Below are 26,393 nucleotides of genomic sequence, written 5' to 3'. Positions count from 1 at the left end.
ATATCTTTGCTCTGAAATCTACTTTATCTGGTATTAATGTAACAATTCCAACATTCTTTTGCTTAGTGTTAGCATGGTGTATCTTTTTCTATCCATTTACTTTAACTTATTTGTCTTTATATTTAAAATGGGTTTCTTGAAGGCATCATATAGCTACTTGGTCCTTGCTTCTCAATCCAGTTTGGAAATGTCTAGCCTTTAATTGAGATGTTTAGACCATTTATACTTAACGTGATTATTAATACAGTTGCACTTAAATCTTCTACCCTTCCTTTTTTTCCTATTTGTCCCATCTATTATTTGTTCCATTTTTCTTTTTATCTTCTTCCTTTTTGTTTAATTGAGGAGTTTAAAAAATATTTCTTTTTATCTCCTTTGTTGGATTATTTGCTATGATTTTGTTTTGGTTTCTTTAGTGCTCACAAATACATCTTTAATTTATTGAATTAATTATCTTCAAGTAATATTTTACCACTTCACATATAGTATAAAAACCTTATAATCATGTATTTCCATCTTCCCACTTCAGCCTTTGTGTCATTTTATTTATACATATGTTATAAAGTCACAATACATTGTTATTCTTTTTGCTTTTAATAGTTATCATTTAATAGATTAAAAATAACAAAGAAAGTATTTTATATTTACACACCTCTTTACCACCTCTGGTGCTTTTCATTCCTTGTATAGATCTTTTTCTTCTACCTAAAGCACTTCCTTTAATATTTCTTGTAGTGCAGGTCTCCTGATAATGAATTCTTTCAGAATTTGTATGTATGAGAAAATCTTTTACTAGGTGTAGAATTTCACTAGGTGTAGAATTCCATGTGAGAGTTTTTTTTTTCTTTCAATACTTTAAAGATGTTGTTCCACTGTCTTGGGTTGCATTATTTTAAATGAAAAGTCTGTTATCATTCTTATGTTTGTTACTGTACATAATGTATCTTTTTACCCTGTGGCTAGTTTTCAGATTTCTTTTTATTACTGGTTTAGTATTTTGAGTATAATATCCCTTAATGTGGTTTTCTTCATATTTCTTGTGGTTAAGAATCACTGAACATTTTGGATCTGTGAGTTTGTAGTTTTCATTAAATTAAAAATTTCAACCATTATTTCTTCATGTTTTTCGATTCTTTTGTGAACTCTGATTACATGTATATTAGGCCACTTAAAGTTATCCTAGAGCTCACTAACACTCTGTATTTTTAGTCTTTTTTATTTGTATATTTCATTTCTGATAACTCCTATTGCAATGATTTTGAGTTTACTATTGCTTTCTTCTGTAGTGTCTAATTTGCTGTTAACCCTGTCCAGTATATTTTTCATCTTGGACATTGTAGTTTTCATCTCTAAAATTTTAATTTGGGGCTTTGTATTGTTTCCATGTCTCTATCTAACATGCTCAATCTTTTTTCTGCTTTCCTAAACATATGAAATATAGTTATAATATGTTTTAATATTCTTGTCTACTAATTCTGACATCCATGTCACTGCTGGGTTTGTTTCTACTGATTGACTTTCTCCTCATTATTAGTTGCATTTTCCTGCTTGTTTGAAGACCTGGTAATTCTTTTTTTTTTTTTTTTTTAAGATGTTGGGGGTAGGAGTTTATTAATTAATTTATTTTTGCTGGGTTGGGTCTTCGTTTCTGTGCGAGGGCTTTCTTTAGTCGTGGCAAGCGGGGGGCCACTCTTCATCACGGTGCGCAGGCCTCTCACTCTCGCGGCCTTTCTTGTTGCGGAGCACAGGCTCCAGACGCGCAGGCTCAGCAGGTGTGGCTCACGGGCTCAGCCGCTCCGCGGCATGTGGGATCCTCCCGGACCGGGGCACGAACCCGTGTCCCCTGCATCGGCAGGCGGACTCTCAACCACTGCGCCACCAGGGAAGCCCCCTGGTAATTCTTAATTGGGTGCCAGGCATTGTGAATTTTATTTTGTTGGGTGCTGGATATTTTTGTGTCCTATGAATATTCATGAACTTTGTTCTTGGATGTAGTTTGATTACTTGGAAACAGTTTAATCCTTTCAAAGCTTGCTTATAAGCTTTGTTAGCTGTTACCAGATCAGCCTTTAGTCCAAAACTAATTTTCTCCCCCATTACTAAGGCTACACTTTTCTGAGTACTGTGAGTACTCAATTCATTGTCCTGTGAATTACAAGGTTTTCCCACTCCGGTTGGTGGAAAGACAAAGTATTCAAGCTCTACATGTTTTCCAAGTATTTTGGATGCTTCTGTCCTCAGCCTCAGGTAGTTTCTTTCTCATCCTATTGTGTGAAGTGGCTTCATGCAAATTTTTGGAAAGCAGGGGATACCTGTACATCCAAACTCTGTTTCCTGATGTCTAAGGCCTCCTAGTACAATGAAAAGCATTCTATCCTTTTGTTTCCCCTTCCATTGGACAAAGAGAGGATAAAGAGTAGGAAGTCACTTTGATGCCGTTCCTCTTTCCCTTTGAGGGATCTGCCCCAAGATTGGTAGCCCTTTTGTGTATAATCTATGATTCTAGGTGAGACTGAAGGTCAGACAGTGGAGAAGTATGTAGCCGACAGTCAAAACCTGTGATGGCAGGATTGTCTTAATTATTTGAATCCTTAATGTGTAACGTATCTGGTATATAGTTGATAAAGATACATTCTGTGTAAACCACAGTACCTGGAACGAGACTGTGTTTACATAATAGTTCTATAGAATTACTTCTTGGCTTAGGAAGAGATAAATAAATTTAAGACCTTAAAAATGTATAAAAGCATGAATCACATCTTTTTTCCTCTTAAGCAATCAATTAGGCCTTATTATCACTGGCATTTTCTGTTGCAGATCAAGCCGTGGCTATCTCAGGCAGGGAAAGCTGTTGTTGACATTGTTTCTCAGTCTCAAAGACTGAGGTTTAACATAAAATATTTGAAAGGAGGAATTGGAAGGAAAAACAAAACCCTGTCTGGGGAAATGTTACTTGCCGTGTCCAATCTCGATGAAGCAAATAAGGAGAGAGTTTTCCTAGCATTTCAGTTGTCACTTTTATTTGTCAGTAAATGTTTTTGAATTTTCCCAGGTTATGAAACAACCAGCGGCAGCAGCAGGGATGGGCTAAGTCATAAGCTGCTTGGCTGATTATCTCAGCACTGACCTGTAAGCAGCCCCCTCTGGGGTGAAATGCAATTGAGCCTCCCTATTAACTCTAGTCCTGAGCGGCTCCCCAGCAATCTCTGTTATCAGGCTCAGGACACATTGAGTTAAGCAGGAAGGCACATGGTAGGTAATAGTATTGTGACACAGGTGACTATCAGCAAGAGACTAAGCTGAAAATGACTTCCCTGGGGCAGCTGAGAATGGGAAATCAGGGTGAAAGTTGAGATTGAGCTGCAAGGTTTGGTTTTCTATCCTCTGAAATGGTCTTGCACTGTGGGTTAAAGGCCACTGCTGTACTCATGAATATATACTATTTCTGGCTGCTGTAATTGATTAGCTACACTTTGCAGCTGGCTTGATGAGCCTGAGAGCTACTCAAAGCCCGAGGAGCAGTACAGAATAGCATATCCATAGAGGCTTTGAGTTCTCATTGGCCATGTGAAAACTGAGACAGCAGCCTTGACAGCAGTAAAATACTCTACACATTAAAAGGAGTGAATTTTGAACCACTGTCTTCCCGGCACTGTTTCCAGGTTGGTTATATCCCTTTATATTTTACAGGAAAAAAAAACACCCCAAAACCCTCAACTCTTAATCTTTCTTAAGTTTGCCTTTACCTTCATTTATCTGTGTAAGCACATGGTTTTATCTGTGTTATGGGAAGTGGATTCAGCATCTGATATGGCATGGCCCCAGGCTAAGACCTGGACTCTGGAGAAGACCTTATGGTGTTGGATCCCAGCTTTACCTTTTACTAGCTGTGTGACCCTAGGTAAATTACTTCACCTCTCTGTGTCCCAGTATACTCATCTGTAAAATGGGGATGATAAAATGACTGTCCTGGTATGGCTGCTATAGTACTAACTAAGTTAATAAAGGTAAAACACTTCCATAGTGTTTACCACATTCTAGACCTTATTCTAAGCTGTAGTCATTATTGTTATTTGAAATGACAGAAGAATAGCAATATACCTGTGTACAATGTAAAGCTTATGATTCAAGCAGATGTTACCATTTCATCCTTGACCTCAAGCCTATTTCTGAAAGGCTTTCCTTTGTGTTTGGTTATACACACATGTAATTTATTATTATTACTTTTTGAATTTTTAAAGATTTTTTTCCTTTTTTGGTAACATCTTTATTGGAGTATAATTGCTTTACAATGGTGTGTTAGTTTTTACTTTATAACAAAGTGAATCAACTATACATATACACATATCCCCGTATCTCCTCCCTCTTGCATCTCGCTCCCACCCTCCCTTTCCCAACCTTCTAGGTGGCCACAAAGCACTGAGCTGATCTCCTTGTGCTATGTGGCTGCTTCCCACTAGCTATCTATTTTACCTTTGGTAGTGTATATATGTCCATGCCACTCTCTCACTTTGCCCAAGCTTACCCTTCCCCCGCCCCCATGCCGTGTCCTCAAGTCCATTCTCTATGTCTGCATCTTTATTCCTGTCCTGCCCCTAGGTTCTTCATAACCATTTTCCCCTTAGATTCCATATATATGTGTTACGATACAGTAGTTATTTTTCTCTTTCTGACTTACTTCACTCTGTATGACAGACTCTAGGTCCATCCACCTCAGTACAAATAACTCAATTTCATTTCTTTTTATGGCTGAGTAATATTCCATTGTATATATGTGCCACATCTTCTTTATCCACTTGTCTGTCGATGGACAATTAGGTTGCTTCCATGTCCTGGCTATTGTAAATAGAGCTGCAGTGAACATTGTGGTTCATGACTCTTTTTGAATTATGGTTTTCTCAGGGTATATGCCCAGTAGTGGGATTGCTGGGTCATAAGGTAATTCTATTTTTAGTTTTTTAAGGAAGCTCCATACTGTTCTCCATAGTAGCTGTATCAATTTACATTCCCACCAACAGTATAAGAGGGTTCCCTTTTCTCCACACCCTCTCCAGCATTTATTGTTTGTAGATTTTTTGATGATGGCCATTCTGACTGGTGTGAGGTGATACCTCATTGTAGTTTTGATTTGCATTTCTCTAATGATTAGTGATGTTGAGCATCCTTTCGTGTGTTTGTTGGCAATCTGTATATCTTCTTTGGAGGAATGTTTATTTAGGTCTTCTGCCCATTTTTGGATTGGGTTGTTTGTTTTCTTGATATTGAGCTGCATGAGCTGCTTCTAAATTTTGGAGATTAATCCTTTTGTCAGTTGCTTCATTTGCAAGTATTTCCTCCCATGCTCAGGGTTGTCTTTTGGTCTTGTTTATGGTTTCCTTTGCTGTGCAAAAGCTTTGAAGTTTCATTAGGTCCTATTTGTTTATTTTTGTTTTTATTTCCATTACTCTAGCAGGTGGAACAAAAAAGTGCTTGCTGTGATTTATGTCATAGAGTGTTCTGCCTATGTTTTCCTCTAAGAGTTTGATAGTGTCTGGCCTTACATTTAGGTCTTTAATCCATTTTGAGTTTATTTTTGTGTATGGTATTCGGGAGTGTTCTAATTTCATTCTTTGACATGTAGCTGTCCAGTTTTCCCAGCACCACTTATCAAAGTGTCTGTCTTTCCTCCATTGTCTATTCTTGCCTCCTTTATCAAAAATAAGGTAACCATATGTGTGTGGGTTTATCTCTGGGTTTTCTATCCTATTGCATTGATCTATATCTCTGTTTTTGTGCCAGTAGCATACTGTCTTGATTACTGTGGCTTTGTAGTATAGTTTGAAGTCAGGGAGCCTGATTCCTCCAGCTCTGTTTTTCTTTCTCAAGATTACTTTGGCTATTAATGGTCTTTTGTGTTTCCATACAAATTGTGAAATTTTTTGTTCTAGTTCTGGGAAAAATGCCAGTGGTAGTTTCATAGGGATTGCATTGAATCTGTAGATTGCTTTGGGTAGTAGAGTCATTTTCACAATGTTGATTCTTCCAATCTAAGAACATGGTATATATCTCCATCTGTTTGTATCCTCTTTAATTTCTTTCATCAGTGTCTTACAGTTTTCTGCATACAGGTCTTTTGTCTCCTTAGGTACGTTTCTTCCAAGATATATTATTCTTTTTGTTGTAATGGTAAATGGGAGTGTTTCCTTAATTTCTCTTTCAGATTTTTCATCAGTAGTGTATAGGAATGCAAGAGATTTCTGTGCATTAATTTTGTATCCTGCTACTTTACCAAAGTCATTGATTAGCTCTAGTAGTTTTCTGGTAGCATCTTTAGGATTCTCTAGGTATAGGATCATGTCATCTGCAAACAGTGACAGTTTTACGTCTTCTTTTACAATTTGGATACCTTTTATTTCTTTTTCTCCTCTGATAGTTGTGGCTAAAACTTGCAAAACTATGTTGAATAACAGTGGTGAAAGTGGGCAACCTTGTCTTGTTCCTGATCTTAGTGGAAATGATTTCATTTTTTCACCATTGAGGATGATGTTGGCTGTGGGTTTGTCATATATGGCCTTTATTATGTTGAGGTAAGTTCCCTCTATGCCTACTTTCTGGAGGGTTTTTATCATAAATAGGTGTTGAATTTTGTTGAAAGATTTTTTCTGCATCTATTGAGATGATCATATGGTTTCTCTCCTTCAGTTTGTTAATATGGTGTATCACATTGATTGATTTGCGTATATTGAAGAATCCTTGCATTCCTGGGATAAACCCCACATGATCATGGTGTATGATCCTTTTAATGTGCTGTTGGATTCGGTGTGCTAGTATTTTGTTGAGGATTTTTGCATCTATGTTCATCAGTGATATTGGCCTGTAGTTTTCTTTCTTTGTGACATCTTTGTCTGGTTTTGGTATCAGGGAGATGGTGGTCTCGAAGAATGAGTTTGGGAGTGTTCCTCCCTCTGCTGTATTTTGGAAGAGTTTGAGAAGGATAGGTGTTAGCTCTTCTCTAAATGTTTGATGGAATTCACCTGTGAAGCCATGTGGTCCTGGACTTTTGTTTGTTGGAAGAATTTTAATCACAGTCTCAATTTCAGTGCTTGTGACTGGTCTGTTTATATTTTTTATTTCTTCCTGGTTCAGTCTCAGGAGGTTGTGCTTTTCTAAGAATTTGTCCATTTCTTCCAGGTTGTCCCTTTTATTGACATATAGTTGCTTGTAGTAATCTCTCATGATCCTTTGTAGTTCTGCAGTGTCAGGTGTTACTTGTTTTTCATTTCTAATTCTACTGATTTGAGTCTTATCCCTTTTTTTTTTTTGAGGAGTCTGGCTAGTGGTTTATCAATGTTGTTTATATTCTCAAAGAAGCAGCCTTTAGTTTTTTGGTTTTTTTTTTGGCAGTACGTGGGCCTCTCACTGTTGTGGCCTCTCCCGTTGTGGAGCACAGGCTCTGGACGCGCAGGCTCAGCAGCCATGGCTCACGGGCCCAGCCACTCCGCGGCATGTGGGATCTTCCCGGACTGGGGCACGAACCCGTGTCCCCTGCTTCGGCAGGCAGACTCTCAACCACTGCATCACCAGGGAAGCCCCAATTACCATTTTCTTAATCGTTTTGGGTTTGTTATTGTAGGTCTTTTCCTTCTCCTGTGTTTCCTGCCTAGAGAAATTCCTTTAGCATTTGTTGTAAAGCTGGTTTGGTGGTGCTTAATTCTTTTAGCTTTTGCTTTTCTCTGAAGGTTTTAATTTCTCCGTCAAATCTGAATGAGATCCTTGCTGGGTAGAGTAATCTTGGTTGTAGGATTTTCCCTTTCAACCCTTTAAATATGTCCTGCACTCCCTTCTGGCTTGCAGAGTTTCTGCTGAAAGATCAGGTGTTAACCTTATGGAGATTCCCTTGTATGTTATTTTTCCCTTGCTGCTTTTAATATTTTTTCTTTGTATTGAATTTTTGGTAGTTTAAGTAATATGTGTCTTGGCGTGTTTCTCCTTGGATTTATCCTGTATGGGACTCTCTGTCCTTCCTGGACTTAACTATTTCTTTTCCCATATTAGGGAAGTTTTCGGCTATAACGTCTTCAAATATTTTCTCAGTCCCTTTGTTTTTCTCTTCTTCTTCTGGGACCCCTATAATTCTATTGTTGGTGCATTTAATGTTGTCCCAGATGTCTCTGAGACTGTCTTCAGTTCTTTTCATTCTTTTTTCTTCTACTCTGCCATTGTTATTTCCAGTATTTTATCTTCCAGGTCACTTATCCATTCTTCTGCTTCAGTTATTCTGCTATTGATTCCTTCTAGAGAGTTTTTAATTTCACTTATTGTGTTGTTCACCAACTTGCTCTTTAGTTCTTCTAGGTTTTTTTGCTTGCTCTTTAGTTCTTCTAGGTCCTTGTTAAACGTTTCTTGTATTTTCTCCATTCTATTTCCAAGATTTTGGATCATCTTTACTATCATTACTCTGAATTCTTTTTCAGGTAGACTGCCAATTTCCTCTTTATTAGTTTGGTCTGGTGGGGTTTTACCTTGCTCCTTCAGGATCTGCTGTGTGTTTCTCTGTCTTCTCATTTTGCTTAACTTACTGTGTTTGAGGTCTCCTTGTCGCAGGCTGCAGGTTTGTAGTTGCCGTTGTTTTTGGTGTCTGCCCCCAGTGGCTAAGGTTGGTTCAATGGGTTTTGTAGGCTTCCTGGTGGAGGGGACTGGTTCCTGTGTTGTGGTGGCTGAGGCTGGATCTTGTTTTTCTTGTGGGCAGGACCGGGTCCGGTGGTGTGTTTTTGGGTGTCTGTGACCTTATTATGATTTTATGCAGCCTCTCTGCTAATGGGTGGGTTTGTGTTCCTGTCTTTCTAGTTGTTTGGCATGGGGTATTCAGCACTGGAGCTTGCTGGTTGTTGAGTGGAGCTGAGTGTTAACGTTGAGATGGAAATCTCTGGGCGATCTTTCGCTCTTTGACATTACGTGGAGCTTGGAGGTCTCTAGTGGACCAACGTCCTGAACTCAGCTCTCCCATCTCAGAGGCACCCGCCTGACACCCGGCCGGAGCACGAAGACTCTGTCAGCCACATGGCTCAGAAGAAAAGGGCGAAAAAAAGAAAGTAAAAAATAAATAAAGTAAACTTATTAAAATAAAAAATTAAAAAAAAGTAAAAAAGAAGGTAAAAAATAAAGTTATTAAAATAAAAAATTAAAAAAGTTATTAAAAATAATTAATAAACGAAAGAAAAGAGCAACCGAACCAAAAAACAAATCCACCAGTGATAACAAGTGCTAAAAACTATACTAAAAGAAAACAAAAGCAGACAGACAGAACTGTAGGACAGATGGCAAAAGCAAAGCTATACAGATGAAATCACACAAAGAAGCATACACATACACACTCACAAATAGAGAAAAAGGAAAAAAATATACCTTTGCTCCCAACGTCCACTGCTTCAATTTTGGGATGATTCGTTGTCTATTCAGGTATTCCAGAGATGCAGGGTACATCAAGTTGATTGTGGAGCTTTAATCCGCTGCTTCTGAGGCTGCTGGGAGAGATTTCCCTTTCTCTTCTTTGTTCTCACAGCTCCTGAGGTTCAGCTTTGGATTTGGACCCGCCTCTGAGTGTAGGTCGCCTGAGGGCGTCTGTTCTTTGCTGAGACAGGACGGGGTTAAAGGAGCCGCTGATTCGTGGGCTCTGACTCACTCAGGCGGTGGGGGTGGGGTGGGAGGGGCGCGGATGCAGAGCGAGCCTGCGGCGGCAGAGGCCGTTGAGACGTTGCACCCGCCTGAGGCGCGCCGTGCGTTCTCCCCTGGGGGGAGTTGTCCCTGGATCACGGGACCCTGGCAGTGGCGGGCTGCACAGGCTCCCGGGAGGGGAGGTGTGGATAGTGATCTTTGCTCGCACACAGGCTTCCTGGTGGCGGCAGCAGCAGCCTTAGCATCTCATGTCTGTCTCTGGGGTTTGTGCTGATAGCCGCGGCACACGCCCATCTCTGGAGCTCGTTTAGGTTGTGCTCTGAATCCCCTCTCCTCGCGCACCTGGAAACAATGGTCTCTTGCCTCTTAGGCAGGTGCTGACTTTTTCCCCTGCAGGCTTTCACGCCGCCAACCCCAGTCCTCTCCCTGGGATCTGACCTCTGAAGCCCGAGCCTCGGCTCCCAGCCCCGCCCGCCCCGGCGGGTGAGCAGACAAGCCTCTCGGACTGGTGAGTGCTGGTCGGCACCGATCCTCTGTGCGGGAATCTCTCTGCTTTGCCCTCCGCACTTCTGTGGCTGCGCTCTCCTCCGTGGCTCTGAAGCTGCTCCTCTGCCACCCTCCATCTCCGCCCGCGAAGGGGCTTCCTAGTGTGTGCAAACCTTTCCTCCTTCACAGCTCCCTCCCACTGGTGCAGGTCCCGTCCCTATCCTTTTGTCTCTGTTGTTTCTTTTTTCTTTTGCCCTACCCAGGTACGTGGGGAGTTTCTTGCCTTTTGGGAGGTCTGAGGTCTTCTGCCAGCGTTCAGTAGGTGTTCTGTAGGAGTTGTTCCACATGTAGATGTATTTCTGATGTATTTGTGGTGAGGAAGGTGATCTCCACGTCTTACTCCTCTGCCATCTTGAAGGTCCAAAAAAACGTAATTTATTGTTGTGCTGTCTCGGCTGACTAGAAGCTCTTCAGGTGGAGATTTCATTTCGCTTTTCACTTGCTCTGTAAATAAGGAGAGGCTAGCACAACCAATGTGTTTGTACATATTACTTTTACCAAGTCTGTTTTTCACTAAATAAAAGGACTGGCTTTATGTGCAGACTACACCTTGTTGCTGTGAGTGTAAATGTGCATGTATTAACCCTTTAATTATCTGATATTATTAGGATCATAAGTCCAAAAAGATACCACCTACCATTTATTGAGTGGCTACCATCTGTAGGGCTCTGTACAACTACTTTACATAGCCAGTCTTCTGGAACTCTCACAAAATCTCTGTGAAGTGGCATTAGCCGCACTTTAGAGATGGCAAGATAGAAGCTCAGAGAGATGGAGTTACTTACCAGGGTCACATAGCTCTGTCGCCTGGGTCTGTTTGACTTTAAAGCTTATTGGTTTGTTTATCACACTGGCTGGGATTCCCCGTGTTTTTGCCTCACAGGTGTCCTCACTTTATATACCCTCTATTGAATTTTTTGCCTCCTCGCCTTGTATTGCTTTGATAGTTTTTATCAACAGGCATAAACATCAGAGTTAAATGGAGCTAGTTCACTTTAGTTCAGAAAACTAAGCCTTGAGACTTCCCCTGTGGTGTAAATGAATAAAAGCATGGTTAACCTTTGATTAAACATCTCTCCACGTCACTTGATGTGGCCACTTGCAAAGCTTTTTTTATCCTAGGCTCAAATACTCTGATTAACCGAGAATTAAGTGACTGAAGTCCCCACTGTGCTCAGAGAGCAGCCACAATGATGGGGTGGGAGGAGAAATACAGGTTGAGCTTTTCATAACAGACAGAAAAATTCATAGGCTTCATGAGGATTCTGGATTATCATACGGGGAGAAGATCTGGAAATGACTGTTCATCAAAGCTGTGATTGAAGGAGGGACTGCTTCTCAGTTCTTCTCTACTCTTTTCATGTTTCAGTGGCAGCACAGCATAGTGGTTCAGAAACACTGATGGATGCTGGAGCCTCATGGCTGGCTTGATATCACAGCTGGACGTTACTTAACAGGACGTGTGATGTCAGGCAGCTACTTGACTCATCTAATCTTCAAGCGGCCCTACATGGTAGGTACTGTCATTGTCCCCACTTCACGGATGAGAAGACTGATACGTAGACTTTCTATAGCCTGCCTAACTTCATCCTAGTGGCATATCCTGAAGCCTTGTGATTCTGGGTGTAAGAACCAATCCTTTAGGTTAGGGCTTTGGTATATAAGAAGCCATGATTAAATGGAAATGTCAAATGGAATTATTTGTTTCTTTTTTAGCCATATCTGCCAGCCCTTTTTCTTATCTATCATCACTATAATCGCTAGTCTCTTGACATATTTTCCTCCTCCCATCCCTCCCCAAGCTCTATCCTAATTCATCTCACACCCTCACAGGTAGAAAGCATCTGTTCCCAAGCCAGTGATATGGATCTAGGGGAGGAAAAAAGGTGAGAGTGGGGTGCATGCTTGATGGAGCATGCTGAGAAATGCCAGGAACCAGCTTCCATAGCTCTGTGGCATCTCCTTGGCCCACCACTTTCAGCTAACTTCCTCCAAAGTGCCTGCCAAACCAGGGCTTCTCAAATTTTGATGTGCATAAGAGTCACCTGGGGATATTGTTAAAATGAAGAGTCAGACTCATTAGGTCTGTGGTGGAGCCTACGATTTGTATTTCTAACAAGCTCCTAGGTGATGCTAATTCTGCTGGTCCATGGACCACATTTTGAGTAGTTAAGTGCTAACATCCTTCTCTGGAAAGAAAGAACAAAGATAGTAAATATGTGGTGAGCATTCAGAGCATTTTTGGACTATAAGAGGGGTCTGACCAGGGTTCTCCTAGAATATCCTGCTAATGAGAGTCATGATTCAGTGTGAGTCCTAATGACTGGTGGGCTCTACAGTTTTTCCAGTTTGTAGTAGCTGGTAGGGCTGGGTGAGCTGTCACTGAACATAACTTTTGCCCACAGAGCCACAGCTTTCCCCACAAGCCCAGTCTGTAAGCCTCGGCTTCTGCTATCCCATTCCTGACTTTGCCTTTAGTTCCTTCTCAGATTAAGTCTCTAGAATGCTAGCGCCTTGACTGGAGCCCTGGCAACCTGCCTAGTCTTGCCAGCCCTCCTTTTAATGGCACATGGCCCTGACCTTATGCCATGAGACCCTGGGGTCCTCCCCTAAAGGAGGGCCTCCACTTGCCTGATGACTACAGCTATTGTCACTGACCTGTGGTAGGTGATGAATCAAATATTTCACTGGATGTTGCAAAATGGTGATTTTCTAATTTTGTCATTTTATTGCTGGCTTTCATTTATTGTTTCCCTTATTAGCTGGGAATGAACTACAGGTCCTCCCACATCAGCAGTCTAAAAGTTATATTATTTTAGCACTGTGGATTCATGTATTTAAATTTTTTCAGTGTTTTATAACCAGTTGAGAGTCACTATTCTTTTGATGCTCACATTGTGCTCACTTTGGCCAGTGTGAGCCCTTTCACGTTGGCTTCTGTATCCTTTTGACATGTCCCCATTATTCTTTGAGCCCTTGCTTGCTTTCTAGCACAGAATCATTCAGGCTCCCCTTTTATTTTGCCTGCCACAGACATGGGTTCAGCCAGTTCTCCACGTAGATTCTTTCTCGTGGGAAATGGTTCGTATATATCAAGATCTGAGTGCTAGCTATCCTCAGTACAACTGTGATGTCATTGCTTCTAATACCTTTCAGGGATAAAGCTTGCATATATTAATATGAATTAAATTGTTTAAAATATGTTTCCAATACAAATTTAATCCTACAGAGTTTTTTTTAAATTTGCTTTTGTACTTGTTGTTCTTTTCTCTAACACTTAAAATATTGGTCCCTGGAAAGATTAACTATTTACTTCCTTGCTTATTCTGCAATATACATACAATTGCAAGACCACAATACTAATATTCTCACTGTTTTAACGACTGAATTAAGTTTAAGCTTTCTTTGCTGTTCTTTTTGTCTTAACTATTTAACACACAGATCTGTCTGTATATGCTCTGTAAACATCTAAGAACGTACAGATATCTATGAGAAAAATCCCTTGAAATAACTCTTTTCTTTGTGTGATTATTACCCATTTCATATGAAATTAGGTTATCTGTGCTCAATTTTAAGTTTTGCATACTTTTTATTTTTGGTATAAATTGATTTTTGTGTATATAAGACATTGACACAGTTCAAAGTCAAAACTTTATTTAAAAACTATATTCAGAGAAGGGCTACTTCCATCCCTTTTATCTGTACATACTTCTTTCACCCTACTGCCATAAGTAATCACTTTTATTCGCATTTTTTCCTTTTTTCATTTCACTAGGTTAGATTGTCTATTTTTTGTCAAGGAACCAGCTTATTATTTATATATTAGTTCATTCATTAACTCTACTCTTTAGTATTTTGTTCTTTCTGCTTTAGTGGTTTTTTTCCTTACCTTTTGAGTTGGATATTTATTTTCATGCTTTTATCTTTATCAATTTTAGTGTTTAAGGGTATGAATATTTCTATTATCAATGTTATATGTGGAGTTTTTTGAAATTCAGCATTTTCATTTTATTTCTCCCATTTAATAGAAAGTTTTAAAATGTGCTCTGTATTTCCTACCACACTTTGCAGTTTTGTTGGCCATGTGACTGGTTTTATCCAATGAACTATGAGAAGTGGTATGTTTCACTTCTGGAAGAAGGCAGTAAAGTAGACAGTCTGCCTACAGAGACAATTTTCTCTCTTCTCTGTCTGAGTGGCTAGAAGTGAAAGACTCCATCATGATGGAACCATGATTGAAGGAGCTTGGATCCCCAATGTATTGTTTTGAGGAAGGATTGGTGAACTTTTTCTATAAAGGGCCAGATAGTAAATATTTTTGGTGTGTGTGGGCCAAACTGCCTCTGTTGCAAAAACTCAACTCTACTCTTATAGCCATAGATAATATGTAAATGAATGGGTGTGGCTATGTTCCAATAAAACTTTATTTATAAAAACAGGGGCTGGCTGGATTTAGCCTGTGAACTGTAGTTTGTTAACCCCTGGTTTAGAGAAAAGCTGATCAGGATAGCTGCCCAAACTGCATGAGATCATATCAGAAATGAGAAATATACTTTTATTGTATTAAGTCACTGAGTTCTGGGGTGGTTTGCTACAACAGATAACAGTATTTCCCCTGAAGGGGGGTGCTTCCCTGGTGGCACAGTGGTTAAGAATCGACCTGCCAGTGCAGGGGACACGGGTTCGAGCCCTGGTCCAGGAAGATCCCACATGCTGCAGAGCAACTAAGCCTGTGTGCCACAACTACTAAGCCCGTGTGGCACAACTACTGAGCCCACATGCCACAACTACTGAAACCCGTGTGCCTAGAGCCTGTGCTCTGCAATAAGAGAAGCCACTGCAATGAGAAGCCCATGCACCGCAACAAAGAGTAGTCCCTGCTCTCTGCAGCTAGAGAAAGTCCTTGTGCGGCAACGAGGACCCAAAGCAGCCAAAAATAAACAAACAAATAAATAGATTAAAAAAAATTTCCCCCGAAGGGAAATACAAGGAAGAATCTGAGAATCAGATTCAGTAATTTCCTCAAGAGCCATAGCTAGTTCTCCACAAACCTGAGATTTTAACAACGTCTATACAACTCCAAAGCCTATGTTTCCCTGTGATACCGTATTGCAGCTCTAACTTCTTCACTTTTTCTCTTGAGGAAATTTTAGACAAGTGAGATTGAAAGATATGGCCCAAATCGCACAGCTAGTTAGAACTGTATCAGATTATTGTTCAAAAATGTTTACTCCTTTCCTCTCACACCTATGGAAAAGGTATATCTCCCTGAAACGTTGACTTTGGGCTTGTCCGTGTGATTTGCTTTGGCCTTAGAGTGGAATGAGTATATTTTGTTGCCCCTTATTGTTTAGCTTTGCTTTGCCATGTGACTTGCTTTAGCCAATGCTGTGATAGAAACTTGATGCAAGCAGAAATGTGAAATGTACTTCTGCAATTGGGCTTGTCTTCTGGTGCCTCTGCCATTGTCCTGGCTAGCTGCTGTCCATTCAGCTGGGTTCCACAGTGTGAGCACACGTAGATCAGACTTGTGCCCTTGCAGCAAGGGAACAAGCCACGCTGGAGCCTAAGGTTGAAACAGAGCTACCCAGCCAAGCACAGCTTCAATCAAAGATGTATAAGTGAAAATAAGTGATTGTAGTTTTAATTCCCTGACTTTTAAGGTGATTTTATTACAGGGAATTATTTTGACAATAGAAAATTTATAAAGGCAGAGACGCCCCCCCTCCCGCCACCAGTCAATGAAGGTTTCTGAATCCTTGCCTAGTTACGTTTTCTTTGGAGTAGTTTTTGGTTGATACTCTCATATACCCTTGAATTGCAAAATATTTCAGTTATAAGTTCCTCACTCTTACATATACTATTCCTTTCTTCACTGTGATAATGAGTTATATTGATTTGATTTTCTATACATTTTAACAGCTAGCTACAATTCACGTTTCTATTACGTAGAAATAAATAAGCAGGGTTGAAAATAAACCACAACCCACATCCTCTTCCATGTAAAACTCAGGTGGCAGTTTAAAGCACTTTTTTAATCCAAGAAAACAACCAGTTGAAACTAACTATTAAAATGTCAGTCTACCCACTAACTATATTCTTAAATAAGAAAACAGTATTTGCCTCCCATCTCCTTTTCTTTTCCCCCTCTGTTCCATATACCGCAACACAGGCAAAGCTGTAAATCTAAACTGTGATCCCCAGAACTGATAGCAAAAAAGACCCTAACTTTTGGTCAGTCTCATTGTGCCTGAGAATCAGTATTTTCCTTAAGTAGCACGTCCTCTCCCCCCACCCCCCGCCACCCCAGGCAAAGGCACAGAGAATGGTCAGAGAATCCTCAGGAAGGCTGGAGATTTTTGTGAGACAAACATTGATAGTTCTGAAGCCCATAGCCAGGCTGATCTGTCTTTTCCAAGAAGATTATTACATAAGCGACAATGCTAGGCCCACAGGCCACAGGCTTAAAAATTGCATTTTAATACCGTATTGAGCTCTCTGACCTTCTTGTAAAAGACTGAAAAGTAAACAAATGGTAATTTGTACTTGAACTCCATCATGCAATTCAATTTTTGCTTATGCTATCCATTTTTTTTCTTATTTCCAATGGTTCATTTAAAATAATATGCTTGGCTTATTTTAAAAAGACTCATTATGTATTTCTTCTCCTCTGAACCTCTCTTAGGTCACCTTGCCACTAATTGAGACCGCAAGACAATTCACCTCTTGTTTCTTTGTTTCTGCTGTGATTCTACATTGCTTCTTTTCTTGTTTTTAATGATCAGGTTGAGAGGTAACAGATATTTTTTGGATTGTATAAAATAGGTCAGGTGTGATAATGTGATCTTTTAATACTTTTGTTTGCCAGGTATTGATTTCTTGCTTGCAAGTGTTCTCATTCTTCTGTCTCTCTCCTCTACACAGACCCTCATTGTTCCTGAGGTGTCAGAATTCAACCCACCCCCCAAAATGATTTCTCTTGTCTCAGATTTTTACGTTTTTTCATTTTCTTTATGATGAGAGAGTATTTGAAGAGAGAATTAGATGCTTTAAGCTACCGATTCTTTGTTCCCATGGCAACCTTGATGACATCAGGGAGAAGACACATCAGTGCCACAAAGATTCCAGTGTAAGTGAATGTAGCAAATGCCTCTTAATTGCAGTTTAAATCTTTTCTATGCTAAAAACAACCCCAAGCTTCAGCAGTGGAGGTGGTGAATAAAAGTTCATTCCCAAAAGGCTGCCTGTACTATGCAATTCTCAGCTTTCACCCCCATCCGTAAGTGTTTTTCTGTCAGAAAGCATTCACCTAACACCACACTCACCTGTAACTTGGTAATCCATCCAGCTACAGATGGCTCTGATAATATTTAGCATGCAGTTGAGATAAACTGAGTAGTACAATTCCTTCTCTTATTTGCCACACAAAAAGGGCATACTTCAAGGACTTATCCCTGCGAGACGAACAAACAAAAAAACCATGTTTGCTTCTAAGAATCTCTGGAAGCTAAAGACAGCTGGGCCAAAAATCATTTCCAGATTTCCATGGAGCTGAGGTATTGTATCATTTTCATTTTCATTTTTGTCACAGCCCAAGACTTCAGTGCTGTGACTCCTTTAAAATAAGTCATTTTCACTTTCAAGGACTTTATCTGTTTACATCTTTTATTGAAAAGCCTTTATTTAAGCTTGGCCTAATTGTAACAGCTCCTTTGACAGCCATCACTCCCTTCTCCAAGCACTTTCTCCTCTCCAAATGAACGGCATAGTCATCATCTGCAAAGGGCTGTGGTTAACAGCTTGTCCTCACAGTTTTCCACAGTAGGGATGGGATCCTCATAGCATACAAGAGGAACTGCCTAACAGTCTTTGATGTTCTGCCTTGTTTATCTGGGCCATGATTCCCCATCATCAGATTTCCATGCTGCTGGTCTAAATGGGCTTTTGTCTGAACCCAGGCTAATTTAAGACACTCCTAGACCCAACCTTTCCTGAGTTCCCAGATCTTCCGTTCTGGTCTTGGGCTGTTGTGTGAGGTTCAAGGTATGTTAACTGGACGGAGGCTCTTCTGCATCATTCCTTGCATACATCCTTCACTCTAATCTGTACTGACAGATAGATGGGACAAAATAAATATAAACATGCTCTGCCTTCTGAGTTCCACACGTCACAAATCAAGCGATGTGAATTAAGTTTTCAGCATCTTTGCAGTGCTGCTTTCTGCAACACTAACCACTTTGCATGGAAGAATTTCATTTTCAGCCCCGTGTGTTCCTCAGCTGCCTGGAATAAGCAGGGATAGAAAACCCACAAAGCACAAGATAGTGTTTGGTCGAGTCACAGTTGGATACTATAACGTACCAGTGAAAGGATTAAGCCCTAGTTTCAGCAGTGGACATTGAGTGTCTCCTAACCCCAAGTCGCAGTGTTGTTAGGCAAAGAGTGTGACCCCCAAGCCTCTCTAAAGGTTTAAGGCCCAAGGAGGCAATAAGGCATGGATGCAGAATCCTCCTGAAATTTATCTTTGGAGAATGTAACATCACCCAATTTGAATATAACTCATTTTATCTCTGTAGTTATGAAAAGTGATCAAATATATACTTCATTAACAGTCACTTACGACAAAGATGCACATGTTTACTTTTTTCAGGCATAAGAATGAATACTATGGCAATCACTTCTTTTCACATTAAAGACCACAGATTTACATGATGTTTTGAGTCATAGGTGAGGAAGGCATGATAGCATTTAAAACTTAACGGTTAAAAGAAAACTGAACAAAGAAGGTAATGATGTTATGTTTTTTATTATATAATGGTAGGCTAAGATAGTTGAAGGGCGTTACTGTTCAAAGGCAGGTAAAGAATATGTTGCTATCTCAGAGTATCTTATGACTCACTGCTCTGACGGTTGATTATTTTCTTATCCAGCTAGATTTATCAGGGTCATGTAAGTAAGTAATTCTGTGAGCATGATTTAGGCTTGTAGTAAACAATGTTGGTTTCCTAGCCACAATCCCATGACCTACTCCTGATTTCAAGTGCAGCTACATTGGGCAGTTTCCATGTGTGTTGTCAACATGTTACCTCAAATCCTTGTTTCATTGCTCTAGCTTTTTTTTTTGCCTCAGAGTTTTCTCCAAAGCCATAGAAGCTTATTCAGTCTTCCTGGAGGGTAACCTCATTCTAAGTGGAAGTTAACACTCTCAGCTTTAGCTAGCAACAGGAGGACAATTCTAAGGCACTCAGGGGGCCCCCAGTTGCCCACAGCAGTTACCAGCACAATAACGTAAACGTTTATTAGATCTCTCCTTCCCTTTCTCATTCTCCCTGCTCCTTCACACATACACTGGCATCAACTCCCAAATAAACTAGTACACCCAAATGAGTATAGCACATTCTGTATGCATAGACAAACACCTGGGAAGATACACACCAAACTTAAAGTGGATACCTGTGGGGATTGGAACTGATGGGTATGTGGGATAGGAATGGTAGCAAGTGCTATTGTTGTCATGCTCATATCTCCTTGGCATTCGTTGTTGCCATTCATACCTATAGTTTCTTACTGCAAGCACATGAGGACTTCCTGTGGACACAGGAGTGTGCTTGGCCTGCCTACAGAGTCAGCCAGAAGGTCTGAGGAGTTAGCACCCCTAGGGCAGCCCTCAGCTGATGAGGGATGAGTGGAGGTCAACACTTCAGCCTCCTCACCCTTGGTGGGACAACTCTGAGGCAGGTTCTATACCATGGACTTGCAGACTTTGTCTGTAGGGCCAAATAATAAGTAATTTAGGCTTTGAGGGTGATACTGTTTGTCATAATTGTTCAACTTACAGAAAACATGTAAAAAAAAAGAGGAAGTGGCTATATTCCATTAAAACTTTACTTATAAAAATAATCATTGGGTGGATTTTACTCATGGGCTGAGAACTTTGCCAGCTTCTGTTTTATACCATCTACTGGAGGTTCACAGGGGAATTGGCCCCAACTGCAGCGAATGAGAACTTGCTCATCAACACATCCTTTATTGACTTTCCTTCCCTCCTCTGTGTCATTTTCTGGCTCCCTCCCTGTGCTCCTTTACCTTACAAATAAACTGCTTGTCTGCAAATTCTAATCTCAGGGTCTGTTTTTGGGGAATCCAACCTAAGGAACTTCACTTTTTACTTCTGTATATTTTTAATTTTAATTTTATAAGAACATATTATTTAAAAATCCTTTTAAAGAAAAGATTAATAAATGGCACATGAGAGATGAGTCCTTGTTCTTGGACCCTGAACCAGCTACTTTCAGAATAGTCTTAATAGAGGGAGGACAGTTTGGGCACTTTGGGGAAGTAAGCCTATGATTCTCTCGGGGACCCTGGCCTTGACAGTGGTCTATATAAAAGTATATCTTGAGCTGTGCCAAAGTGTTTCTGAAAACCTGGCAGTGAATCAGAGTTTAGATAATCATTTACTCTCATATTCTCTGTTTATATAACTTATAACTTTACCTGTGTTATTTCTATTTCAAATGAACTCAGAATTGGTTAGGGCTCAACTACTTTACCTTCACTCTCTGTCCTACAGCTTCTTTGTGATCCATTAGTAAGATCTCAAGACTGAAAGGAGCTCTATATTTGAAGGAATCATTAACAATACTAATGACCACCCAAATTCAATTTTCTTGAGTTTGGGCAGAAGCTTGGTTTAATCTATTTCTTTGAACAATCAAAGTGCCACCTAGAGTATCATAATGATAAAATCGGAATACTGGTTACTTTTTTTGGGGATTGGGGGCTAGTATTTGGGGTGAAGGGCACATGGAAATCCTTTGGGATGTTGGCAGTATTCTATTTATCTGGATGGTGGTTACATGGGTGTTCATTTTGTGATACATTCTTGAGTTGTACATGTTCGTTTTGTTCAGTTTTCAGTATGTATGTTATATTTCACAATTTAAAGGGTTAAAAAAACCCATGGTGATCATTTTGTCCATTCTTGTACTCAGAAGGAAGGCAGGCAATTTGCTTTAAGTCAATTTTCTGCTTAGGAAAAATTTCTAATTCTGCACCGTCTCTCTGGGGCAGTCATGGAGCTGTGCCACTCAGAAATGAACTTGCCATTCAGCTGCAACACCTTAAGGATCCACCTCTGCTTTTGAGCAGAGGCTGCACTCTTCCTGTGTAGCCGCCAGCCAAAGGCTGAGCACAGCTGGGCTTATTAGAGCCTGGCTGTTTTTATCCAATATGAGACTTCTCTAATGGGCAATCTTTGCTTTGAAGTTCCCTGTTGGGTTGACCAAGACTTTGTCAGGTCTGACTTTTCATCTGAGGTGCTTCCTTTTCAATCCTATTTCCTCCCCTTTTATCTTTCAGGGCGTTTTGTCCCCAACTTCTTATACTCCTAACTTAGTCTCAGCATCTGCTTCCTAGAGGAGCCAACTAGTTAGCAGTGATTTGGATTACAGGCCTTCTTGGTATTAAACGCTGATCAGCTTGAGAGTGTCAGAAAAAAAGAAAAAGAAAAGAGAAGAAAAGAAAGGGGTGTTAGTTAGAAGGAGTGCCTGTGCCTGTGTTAAAAATGTTGCCCTGGCTTCTCTTGATAATCTGTTCTTTTACTTTCCTGGGCATCATCTGTTTCTTAGAGCACCCTGTTTTCTCACCAAAGAAGCACAGAGAAGATTCCATGCATCCTCCTTACGATATGAATTGGCATGAAGGGCAAGCCTCAGAAGTCCAGGCCAGCCCTGCTTCCTCAAGTGTATTGCTAACTTTCAATAACAGGGTGGAGGTCAAAATATTAAACATCCTGAATGAACTTCCCTTGAATTAATGCATAGCCCAGTGAATTGCGTGGTCTTGGATGAAAGGGACTTACACCATACACACCCAACACACCACACCCAACACAGTGCCTGAAACTAACAAAGAAAAATTGTACCAGACAAATTAAACAGGCAAGGAAGAATTTATTCAAGACTATTGCATTAGGGGAGAGAGAGCCGGAACTCAACTCTGAATGCACGTATGCAGCTGTGGATTTATAGTCATTGGGAAGGGTGAGGGGGGTCAGTGAATGGAAAATTACTAGGAAAAACTTGCTTAAGTGTGAAGGAGGGAACAGATTCCTGCTAAACTGGCTTGGAAGGATTTTTTTTTTGCAGGATTGGGTTTGGCAGGCCAAGGACAACAGTCTGTAGAGGAGGAGAAAACATTTCCTCTACCCTCTTAGGTTTAGTAACTAAGGCCCTGCAAATTAAACTGATAAAAGGAAAATTATCGGGAGAAAAGGTTTATTATATATGCATATGGAAGCCTTCATAGAAAAGAAGTGAAGACCCAAAGAAGCGGTTGGATGGGGTTTTATATACCATTTTAACAGAGAGTAATAAATTGTGGAGAAGTAACAAAGCAAAGGGAAAGGGGCTTGGGCTTCTGTTCTAGGGGTGGCAGATTATGGGAAGGTAAATATACTGGGCAAACTAATGGGAGAAAAGAGCTATTTTTATAAGGTTTGTTATGCAGACTCATCTCATGCAGTCCTTGGGGTGATAAAAGTATCTCTGGTGATTAAAAATCATTATATTCTTCCTGGTACAAGAGAGAGGATAAGGGACACCTTCACAAAGGGAAGTTTATACCTTGTCTTTAGGCAGAAAGGGGGATGGTAGTGAGCTTTTCCTGTTCCTGCATTAATTGTCTTCGGCTCAAAATAATCCAAAGTGGTATATTTTGGGATGGCATACTATAATCTCCTTCAAGGACAAGGAGGGTAGGCCAAAGATGAGGCCTAGTCTAGAAGAGGGCTCAGAGGAACCAAGCTAAAGCTTGATCAAGGAGAGAGTCCTTGTCAGCACTTAGTATGCTTTCCAGAGCTTGAATTATGTAATGCCTGTCAAGATACCATTTCACCCCAGCAACATAATTTTCCTTCAACCCAGAGTGTCAAACACACAAAACACAATTTTGGTATTACTCAGAGAATATCAAACTCATAATCAGAACAATATTTTGAAAAGAATGGTTTATTTAAAATAGTTAGTATTTTACAGGTATCTAGATTTAGACACTACATAAATACTCCTCCCAAAAGATATCCAGGTATTTAGTCAGTTTTCTGCTAAATGGATAAGGGAATCAGTGAAAATACAGTTTTGCTCATGATAGCAATACAATATTGATACAGACCGTCTGCTGGGATATAAAGGTCCCTCTGTAAGGACTGAGGTTTTGTTCTTTTTATTCATTTAAGTGGGATTCTAATGGCAGAGGGTTTCCTTAAATTGGGACCTAACTAGGTTATGGAAAGTGCTAAGGATAAAACATTTCCTTCCACGTTTATAGAGACAAAAATGTGCTTTAGGCTCATGCTGTGTTGTAGGCACAGGGACTGTGGTTCTATAATATGTACTGTTCTGTCTAGATAGGTTCAACCTGTTGGACCTAGAATTATCTGATGCTTAGAGAACTGGGATACCAGGGGAAATTGCTCCTTGGGGAGATGATTAACACTTAATGGATCTTATTGTCTGATAAATAAGAACCTGCCTTGGAAGAGGTTTGGAGGTAGGGACTCTTAAAAGATTTCTCTACAGCACCAACTCAACTACCCCTCCAGTTCCTTTTTCCTTGATACATCAGGAAATAATGACCCAGATTCTATTTCTAAAGTACAAAATCTTTTCTGCTTGGCAGCTCTGATCATTCTCCTTTGGCCCATGGTGTAAACTCCAACCTTTTCAGCATCCTCACGAGGGTAGCTTTCAGACTGGGGAATTTGTACTCCCAGAGATATATAAAGTCTTTCTAAGTGGGACACAGGAATGGCTGGTTTTAAGGGGATCACTTTATAAATCCTAAACTTGCATATTTACTCGTTTTTGTATTTTCTGTGTGAAAATGCACTTGGGGCCAAGACCTCAAGGTGAATTCCCACACTCCCCTTTTATTTCACATTCTCCTTTATTCTATTTTACAGAAGAAAGGCACACTTCTCACTCAGTTAGAATCCTGTTGTGGAGCCTTTCCATGAGTATTACCCTCCTGGGTAACAAACAGAAAGACAGTTCCAAATATTGGTGTCAGAAGTCCTCCTTACGGCAAAAATAACCTCTGTCCTTCTCATAGAGATACGTGTCTCCAATAAATCATTGCTTTTTAGGTTTAATAATTTTCAAAGTTTTGTAATGTAGTCATTTTGATCAAATGTGTATTACTGATAAAAATTTATTCTGGATTGAACTGTCATTATAATTAACATTTAAGCCTTAAGGTCATGGGTAATTTTATTTTATTTATTTTTAATTTAATTTAATTAAAAAAAAATTTATTTTATTTATTTATTTTTGGCTGCATTGGGTCTTCGTTGCTGCGTTGTGGGGACCGGGGACTACTCTTTGTTTTAGTGCGCGGGCTTCTCTTGTTGCAGAGCACGGGCTCTAGGCGTGCAGGCTTCAGTAGTTGTGGCTCATGGGCTCAGTAGTTGTGGTTCATGGGCTCTAGAGCACAGCACAGGCTCTAGAGCACAAGTTCAGTAGTTGTGGTGCAAGGGCTTAGTTGCTCTGGGTCATGTGGGGTCTTTCCGGACCAGGGCTCGAACCTGTGTCCCCTGCATTGGCAGGCGGATTCTTAACCACTGTGCCACCAGGGAAGCCCGGTCATGGGTAATTTTAAAAATTAAAGTTTCAATTTATATATATTCCTATTGCAGAGAGGTATGTTAGTATAATCAGTGGGACTTTAAAGCATAAAATGTATCTCAATAGAATTAAATTATGTAGGGGGATAATTTGGAAATAAGAGTTCAAGAAGAATAAGGAATAATTTTTTTTTTTTAAACATCTTTATTGGGGTATAATTGCTTTACAATGGTGTGTTAGTTTCTGCTTTATAACAAAGTGAATCAGCTATACATATACATATGTTCCCATATGTCTTCCCTCTTGCGTCTCCCTCCCTCCCACTCTCCCCATCCCACCCTTCCAGGCTGTCACAAAGCACCGAGCTAATATCCCTGTGCCTTGCGGCTGCTTCCCCCCAGCTATCTACCTTACTACGTTTGTTAGTGTGTATATGTCCATGACTCTCTCTCGCCCTGTCAAAACTCACCCTTCCCCCTCCCCATATCCTCAAGTCCGTTCTCCAGTAGGTCTGCGTCTTTATTCCTGTCTTACCCCTAGGTTCTTCATGACATTTTTTCCCCTTAAATTCCATATATATGGGTTAGCATACGGTATTTGTCTTTTTCTTTCTGACTTACTTCACTCTGTATGACAGACTCTAGGTCTATCCATCTCATTACAAATAGCTCAATTTCATTTCTTTTTAAGGCTGAGTAATATTCCATTGTGTATATGTGCCACATCTTCTTTATCCATTCATCCGATGATGGGCGCTTAGGTTGTTTCCATCTCCGGGCTATTGTAAATAGAGCTGCAATGAACATTTTGGTACATGACTCTTTTTGAATTATGGTTTTCTCAGGGTATATGCCCAGTAGTGGGATTGCTGGGTCATATGGTAATTCTATTTGTAGTTTTTTAAGGAACCTCCATACTGTTCTCCATAGTGGCTGAACCAGTTCACATTCCCACCAGCAGTGCAAGAGTGTCCCCTTTTCTCCACACCCTCTCCAGCATTTATTGTTTATAGATTTTTTGATGATGGCCATTCTGACTGGTGTGAGATGATATCTCATTGTAGTTTTGATTTGCATTTCTCTAATGATTAATGATGTTGAGCATTCTTTCATGTGTTTGTTGGCATTCTGTATATCTTCTTTGGAGAAAAGTCTATTTAGGTCTTCTGCCCATTTTTGGATGGGGTTGTTTGTTTTTTTGTTATTGAGCTGCATGAGCTGCTTGTAAATTTTGGAAATTAATCCTTTGTCAGTTGCTTCATTTGCAAATGTTTTCTCCCATTCTGAGGGTTGTCTTTTGGTCTTGGTTATGGTTTCCTTTGCTGTGCAAAAGCTTTGAAGTTTCATTAGGTCCCATTTGTTTATTTTTGTTTTTATTTCCATTACTCTAGGAGGTGGGTCAGAAAGGATCTTGCTGTGATGTATGTCATAGAGTGTTCTTCCTATGTTTTCTTCTAAGAGTTTGATAGTTTCTGGCCTTACATTTAGGTCTTTAATCCATTTTGAGCTTATTTGTGTGTATGGTGTTAGGGAGTGATCTAATCTCATACTTTTACATGTACCTGTCCAG

The sequence above is a fragment of the Phocoena phocoena genome, chromosome X (genome assembly GCF_963924675.1).
Source record: "Phocoena phocoena chromosome X, mPhoPho1.1, whole genome shotgun sequence".
Taxonomy (NCBI): Eukaryota; Metazoa; Chordata; class Mammalia; order Artiodactyla; family Phocoenidae; genus Phocoena; species Phocoena phocoena.
This window is presented reverse-complemented; position numbering follows the sequence as displayed.